Consider the following 7442-nt stretch of genomic DNA (forward strand, 5'->3'; position numbering starts at 1 on the left):
ATTTGGCAAAATTTTGTTTTTGTGAACTCTGCCATCAGGTGACAAACCATGACCATCTTTCTTTCATGAAACATGAACATGGCTATTTTCCCTAGAATTGTAGACCTAATTAAGTTCATGAACTGAGGTACTACTGTATTATGTTTTAATATTTGTGTTAATAATTTAAAAACTAAAAGAAACATATATCATGATGCATGTAAAAATATAACTGATATGCAAAAATAATCCATTTTCCAAATAGTTCTTTAGTTGGTTGCATGTTAGGATTTACTAAGACTTTCAACTGGAAAAAAGGTGATGGTCAAGTCCACATAAACTAGTCAAACCTAGCAAAGTAAAACTCAGAAACAAAGGCAAGATTCATTCCACTGTGTGCCAGTCATTTCTTTAAACAGTTAACTGACACACCAAAGGGAGCCTCAAGTTATGTCTCCATGAAACATTTTCTAGGAGTGATCCTCACTTCCCCAGCACCCCAGTCGACAGAGCCACCAGTTTGGAATGCAGGTCTCTGAATCTTACCCAAGACCAGGAGCTTGTATTTAATGAGTTCCCATCTGCCACCCACAGGAGTCTGTGCATCCCTGTGCTGTGTGCTACGGCACCACAGCCACCCTTGACTCAGGACAGAAGTCACGTTTGCCCAAGTTACAAATCTGAGCACACCTTTACTGTACAGATGGCACAATTTGGTAAATGCAGAAAAATATTCTACTTCACATTTCCCTGATCAATTCTTATTTCCATTTGGTACATCACCGAAAACCTGGCAGATCATTCAGTTAAAAAAAAAAAAAAATCACTAAAAGATTTATAGAAGAATTAAACTATTATTTTCCTCCAAACAAAAGATTTTTTTCTTCATTGGCCAAATCAGCACTGGCTGACAGGGGAATGAAATGCAACAGGACACTGAAGCTTGTTGTCAGGGAAGACTAAATTTTTGCTTTCAAGTATAAAGATTAACTTTGATGGTTATCAGCCACAAAGAACAAAATGAGGAAAGCAAGAGTGCTCTGGCAATTACATTCTTTCAGCTTTACAGTCTGTACACGCAAGGGTCCAAGACTCTGACAAGGCGGCAGTGCTGCTCAGAGGGCCCTGTTCCCAAGGAGACTCACGCCGCAAGCCTCCCCGCTATGGTGTGGTGAGGCACGCTCTCCACCAGCCTCACTTCAGCTTGGTCCGCTGGTCTCACAGCAGCTACTCAGGAGACTGGCCGAAATCTTCAGTCCAAGACTCCTGGCTGACCCCTAGGCCACCATCTTGTCTAAAACACATACGTTCTCATCGTATGAAGGCCACTCTTCAGGTTGCATAATATACAGCAGCTCTTATGGAAGACAAAGTGTCCTTCCTCTTTGGCAAGAGAGCGCTGTCCGGCAGCACGGCTCTGACTAGCTCTTCTTCATACGCGCCTTCATGTGGGTCCGCATGTGGGCAGCAATGGAACCCGCTATTTCCGCATTCTTCTTGTTCTGGCCAAAATAATCTAAAAACTCACCATCTGGTCCAATCAAGTACATTATTATTGTATGATCCACCTGCAGAGATAAAGGAGTATGGTGTGACCAAAGAATCACCAGAATATGATGCTTGTTTTACTGCATAAATGCTGCAGAACAAGAGAACTCTTTGTTAACACCTGAACAACTATTGTGGCATCTATTATGTACAGAACAGGCCTATGCATATTATAATACATTCACAGCAACGGAGTGCCTGACATCTTTGTGTTCCAGCAATTTGCACCAGTTATTGCTTATAACTCAGCTAGCACCTCTAATTCCTTGGTTCGATCCTTAACATACGTAGGCATGAAGTCTTGACAAAGAATTCACCCTCTAGGGTTTGCTGCAGGCTTTCATAACATGATCAGCATTTGGGGGACAGTACATTTTGAGTAAAAATATCTTTCATTCCTTATTCACAGTATAAAGAGATGCCACAAAAACTTAAACTGCTTCTGAGACATTACTTTCTCTAGTAGTTCTTCAATATACTTTTTAAACACTCATTTACATATTTTATTTGGAAGTGTTTACACTAGTACAGTGAATAGATGAGAGAATAGATGTCATTAGTTTAGATATCATCAATTTATTATAAAAGAGACATGGGAATTATGTACATGATAAAAGATGGCAGAACCTCAGTGGAATGGGCAGTGTTGTGTGACGCCATTTCAACAGCGATTTACTCCATTCTACGTATTTTCCAAGAATGTCACCATCTCTAAATAAGAAATAATCCTTGTTGTCTAGAACTACTTCGGTGCCTCCATATTCTGGAAGAACTTTATCTCCAACTTTCACACTAACTGGTGGGATCTCTCCACCCTTTTCCTTAGAGCCGGACCCCAAAGCTACCACAGTTGCCTGCAGCACTTTGCCTTGAGATTTTTCTGGAAGCATAATGCCTCCTTTGGTGACACTTTGGGCTGTGCTCCTTTCAACCAATACGCAGTCAAACAGTGGGAGAAACTTCCGAAATGCCTGTCTTGCCACGGCTCCTGCCCCGCAGCTCACTCCACTACCATGCTGCCTCCACAAAGAGAAACCTACTCTTCCGCCCCTTGACACATCTCAATATATTCTTGTATGCTTCAGGAACAACTGGTTCTCATTCACTATTGCCTATTTCTGCTTATCATGTTTTATATGAAGCCAGAAATATAAACACTAATTTAATTACATAATCTATAAATCCTAACACAATATTTAGCCCTAATACTAGTAATTCAAATACAAACAGAAAGATGTATTTTTCTCCCTCAAGAAATTTTTATATACTACACTGAACAATCCTATCTGAAAAAATTCCTATCTGGAAAAGCTGCAGGAGCCATAAATAATATACCCTCAAAAAGTCCCCTTCGATCTATCATTTATTTTTCTGACAAAATTCTTAAAACATTCCAGCTTTATGTTTAGATTAGTCATCAATCATTTTAGTTGCTTCCACTTTTAAAAAGTCCTAGGCATTTATTTCAGTCTTGATGGCTATTTGGCAAGACAGGAAGAAAGGAATGTGATCACACATTCCAAGCTGGAGACACTCCCCGAAATATACCCTGACACACATTATATGTCTGTGAGGTTATTACTTTATATATACACATTCACAAGGAGCGAGCAAATGGAAAGAGCCACCTGCCCACCCCATAAGGAAAGAATGTCACTGAGAGCACTCCAACAGCTGGTGAATTCATGTGTTAAAAAGGATTTACTGCAGGAGCAAGATGGGGCTTGACAGTCTCAACATATGTGATACAGAGATCAGAGTGAGGTCTCCAGGGCTCCTTTCTAGGCTTACTCTGCAGTTTACACCTGTCATTTTGTCTTTATCTCTACTCTCTTCCTTAAAAAGTAGATTTGTAGTATGTGGAACTTCTTTTCTGACTGTTCTTAACATAAGTTGCTTCTTTATATGCATATAAATACCTATCGATATCTGTCACACTTGTTAGTGGTTACTTCTTAGTAGCACTGGGGTGGGGACACGGCAAATTGTATTTGTTTTACTATGGAGATATTCCAAGTTTTAGTAGTTTCTAGTACAGAATAATGAAACAAGGAATTATTAACATAGCCTTTCATATGTCACCTCAGACCTGAGATAGCTATACCACAGGCTGGAGTGTGTAAATTATACAACCAGTGAATGTCCGACCAAAATAACTGGTGATGTTAGTTCAGTGTCAAAGCCTTGGGTTCAATCCCTAGACTTAAATCTCTGTCCAACTTCAAAATTACAATCTTGGCATGTTGTCACCATCTCTAATCCTACTAGAAAACAACAATGTAGTTTTTCTACTGTGTAACTTAAACGTTTTTTTTAATTGCTCGAAATGGTAAATTCATGCACAAACAAAATCCAGTAAATTTATATATGGACAATCTCCTTCCTATGCTAGACTCCTATAGTCCCACAGTACCTCAGTTATTCTCAGAGGGAACCACTGCATTTTTCAAGAGAAATTCTTCATTTGTTATTATATGTCTACATCTACTATTACCTATTTATTGTTATTTTTTAATCTATTTGGTTGCTGCAAGTTCTCACTATACAGCTTGGATTCATGGTGATCCTCCTGTTTTCAGCTTCCCAGGTGCTGGGATTACAGGCATGTGCCACAATGCCTGGACTCTGGGGGCAGGGCTGGCACAGCATGTGGTGCCAGGGATTGAACATGGTGTCCTGCGCTTACCTAAGCAGGCACTTTAGTCTGCTGAGCTATCTTGCCGGCCCCTATTTTTATACACAAGTAACAGGTTACATTTGCTTTCTTGTTTAATGACATATATCAGTGTTCTAGGATCAGTTCTCTTTGAAAAACAGTGGCAGTGTGCATGGTGTCACATGCTTAAAATCCTAACACTCTGGAAGGCTGTGGCAGGAGAATCAGAAGTTTGAGGACAACTTAGTGACTTAAGTGTCTCATAATAAACATAAAATGGCTGGTGATGTCAGTTTAGTGTCAAGGCCCTGGGTTCAATCCCTAGTAATGCAAAAACAAACAACAAAAGTCTTGTTCCAAATGCATTTCAACTGTATTTCCTACTTTTCCAATTTTGACAATACGTTTTCAAACTTTCAGACCATGTCTTATACAATGGGTGAAAACTGGCATCTTACTAAACTGTTTATAATGAAATAGCAACTTATGTCAGTTGTATTCTTTTTTCAAAAATATTTTCTAATTACTACAACTTTTTGTACTGTAATTGTGCATAACGCAGTAACATGCAGATTTATTAGATTTCTACCCAAAAACCCTAAAAGTTTTTCTCTTGTTGCTGTTGGATGAGATGATGAAAATCTCATTTAATTATAACTCAAGGTTCATCTTTCAGGCATCTTGTCCCTCTCATAGGTCCTTAAATATTCAATATATATTTCTTTTTTTTTTTTAAGGATTTTTTTTTTTTTTTTTTGGCTGTCTCAGAATGCCTTCAGGGCAGGTTTCACTGGCCTGAGTTGTGGAGATCAAACCACAGCATCCTGAGCCTGACTGCTTTGTTTAAGCAGGGACTTAAAACAACTGAGCTAATGGACAGGCCCCAGTACACATTTCTTAGACTATCTAGTATGTAAAAATCTGTGGCCCCAAGGCACAAGCTATGAAATGCCTAAGAAGCTTGAAAGTGTCTCCCCCTATTGGATGAATTAGCAAATGTACAGCAGTGAATTCATTTTTCTCTAAAGGTCAAATTGTGGGGTTGTTTTTTGCAGTATAGGGAATCAAACTCGGGGCCCTGTGCTTGCCAGGCAGGTGCTTATGCTGCTAAACTATCTCCCCAGCCACCATAAAGGTCAAATTCCTATAGCAGCTGACCAGTATTATCTCAAAACAGGATGTTTTCTAGAGATTCCAAGAACTCTCCACAAGTCTTGCATATTTTCAAAAATTATTAAAAAATATCCATATTCTGCATTATCTGCGGTATGGATACAAATTTCAGGGCCTAAACCTGTGTTTGTTTTATGGCCTCACTGCTACTTGGTTGCAAACTACTAGCTTATAGGCAGGTCACATGAAAATGGTGTTTTACTTCATCAAGACCAACCTGATGGAAGCGCAAGGTCCTGAGTTCAATCCTCAGTACTACCAAAAAAAAGAAAAAAGACCAACCTGACTGGAAGGGAAACTACACATTTAAAGATTCCACAGTATTTAAAAAGGAAGAGAAAACTGGAGGGGCAGTTGATAAGAGTAGCTGGACATGACATAAAACCTATTCCTAGGAGAACTGCTTTGATTTCAGTGAAGCGCCTCATCACTTTAACTGAATGCTTTCAATATGAGTTTTCTAAGTTGTGTGGTTTTACTTAAAACTATGAAGTCACAAGCTGTCCACAAGACTAGAGTACTAACCAGTTCAGTATGGCTAAGTACTCACACAACTTTTTTTTTTCATGTATTAGGTACAGGGTCTCACTACTCAGCTCGGACTAGTAGTGAGACCCTGTACTCTCAGCCTCCCCAGCACTGGGATTATAGGTGTATGCCACCATGCGTGGACTTAGTGGCTGGCTCAGCGCGCCTAGGGGCAGGGTTGATGCAGCATGTGGTGCCGGAGATCAAACTCTGATCTCTGTGCTTGCTTAAGCAGATGCTTAGTCTGCTTAGCTATCTCACTGGCCCGTGCTTATACAACTTAATAAAAGTCCACAAAGGCTGAAGTCAGAGTAACATGCTCTACCGTTCCCACTGTCATTGCCAGTGAAACTCCAAAAAAGTTAATTGAATTTGTAGAAAAGTAGTGAAGTCGGAAAAATCCTTCCTTACCCACAGCTTGGCCCCTGCTCCTTCATGCTCTTCCATCTTTATGTGCTGCCAGTGCAGCAAGAGGAAACCACAGCAAGGTTTGTCCACTTCTCTTGTTCTTTTATCCCACGATCCAAGTTTCCCTAATGCTATCATGCACCAGACCCGGGAGGTACGAGTACTGTATGTGCTTAATTAGGGCAGAGGGGCCAGAAGCCTGCCTTTAATTTAGTACACTGGGCACACAGCACACAATGTGCTCTGGGTGCAGAAGTGATGGAAGAGCTACAGTGGGCAGTACAAACTGCCACAGGAGATGTCCCCTCCGGGTGTTGCTCGAGGCACAAGCTGGTGGGTCGATGATTCAGGGTCCCTCCCAGTTTTCTCTCCATAAAACCAGTTTTTCAACTGGAAAGGTTCTTATGATTAATCACTTTGTCCAATTAACATTACAGTAAAACCAATGTGACAATTGAAAAAAATCTGTAATACTACTGCAACACAGTATCAAATTGTACTGTGATAGGAAAAACTGTCCATATGATCAGCAACTCAGCAGGCACGGGCAGTGCTCATGCCCTTTGCTGCTATATCATGAAAACACTGCTAAGGAAAGGACACAGTAACTCGTGTATCAGTGGACTTCTGGGGCAGCACTGATGAACACAAAGAGTGCTCACTGCAAGAGCTGCAGACACACAACACAATCTCTGCTCCTCATTACTAAAAAGCATACAGTAAGGCAAATTGTGCAAGGCATGTAGTTGATATGCAAGTAAATCTTACAGAAAGCCTATTTTCTGATAGCTTACATCTTTCCTCTTGCTTTTCAGAATTCTCATTCAACCTAAAACTGCAATTCCCCATGGCCTAGAATTGCTTTTTTAAAAATAATTAATTTATTTATTTGGTATAGGGCTCGCTTCACAGCGTGGACTCATAGTGATCTTCCTGTCTCAGCCTCCCCAGTGCTGGGATCACAGGCATGCGCTACCATGCCCAGTCTCGGTGGCCAGCTCAGCACCCCTGGAACCTACACAGCATATCCTCAAGGATCAATCCTGAGTCCTTGCACTTGCCAGGCAGGTGCTTAGACCACTGAGCTATCTCCCTGGCCCCAGAACTGCGTCTTGAAAGGAGGATATTCTTACACCTCTTCATTGAGGAT

The 7442-nt window shown here is 40.6% G+C and overlaps 1 protein-coding gene and 1 pseudogene across 1 annotated transcript in view; both read right to left on the bottom strand.

Moving 5' to 3' along the window:
• Positions 1 to 7442, bottom strand: part of LOC111813747 (protein SCO1 homolog, mitochondrial) — a gene marked incomplete at its 3' end in the record, with an annotated part of 24485 nt that overhangs the window by 4178 nt on the left and 12865 nt on the right. The window lies entirely within an intron of this gene.
• LOC105744066 lies at positions 1401 to 6331 on the bottom strand (annotated as a pseudogene).

Source organism: Octodon degus, unplaced genomic scaffold, assembly GCF_000260255.1.
Source record: "Octodon degus isolate 3935 unplaced genomic scaffold, OctDeg1.0 scaffold00219, whole genome shotgun sequence".
Taxonomy (NCBI): Eukaryota; Metazoa; Chordata; class Mammalia; order Rodentia; family Octodontidae; genus Octodon; species Octodon degus.